We start from the raw sequence: 1,036 nt of genomic DNA on the forward strand, positions 1-1,036 counted from the left end.
GGAAAAGAGCAGGAACAGGCTTTTGTAGGCTACAGTCCAAGCTATTCTTCCAATGGTGCAACTGCTGTCGGCATCCAAAGATTATCTAACTTGAATAAACGTTTGGAGGCAAGGATYAGAGCAGTGGTGTAGTCTACGGTGATATGGATATCACTTATTATTGATCAAAGCATGCTATTCCATGACCGCAGCATTTTCTTTCAACTCGAGTCCTCCATGACAATGTTATGTCTTTGGCATCATTAAAAGTGAAGACTGTTATTTTATCAAATCAAATCGCTGTAATTATTATTATGTGATTAAGCTAATCATGTAAATGTAATTAACTAGGAAGTCAGGGCACCAAGGTAAATCTTCAGATTACAAAGTTATAATTTACCTAATATAACTCTTCAGATATTTTAATATCTGATCACTTAGTCTTCTTATTAATGAATTATTCTTTACCTCACGTCAGTCTCTTTCCAAACGTCGTAAATTGTTGGTTATCTGCACAGCCTTTACTATAAATCATCCATACACCAATTGGCTTAATCATTTATTTACTAACTAACTAAATAATCACAGAAATGCATAAACAAACAACAGTAGATATGTTATTAACAAATGATAGGGAAGATTTCCTAGTGGGCTAAGCCGATATGACGGCTTGGTGGACAAAGGAAAGGGGGTTGGACTGAGAGAGCGGGAAAGACAAAAGGGATCACAACACACAGTTGATAATTATATTAATTGAAATGCTAATCCTTTGCACATGAACGCTCACTTATTCGGGAAAAATTGCAATCAATATATACAGTGGGGAGAACAAGTATTTGATACACTGCCGATTTTGCAGGTTTTCCTACTTACAAAGCATGTAGAGGTCTGTAATTTTATCATAGGTACACTTCAACTGTGAGAGACGGAATCTAAAACAAAAATCCAGAAAATCACATTGTATGATTTTTWAATAATTAATTTGCATTTTATTGCATGACATAAGTATTTGATCACCTACCAACCAGTAAGAATTCCGGCTCTCACAGACCTGTTA

The sequence above is a fragment of the Salvelinus sp. IW2-2015 genome, linkage group LG36 (assembly GCF_002910315.2).
Source record: "Salvelinus sp. IW2-2015 linkage group LG36, ASM291031v2, whole genome shotgun sequence".
Taxonomy (NCBI): Eukaryota; Metazoa; Chordata; class Actinopteri; order Salmoniformes; family Salmonidae; genus Salvelinus; species Salvelinus sp. IW2-2015.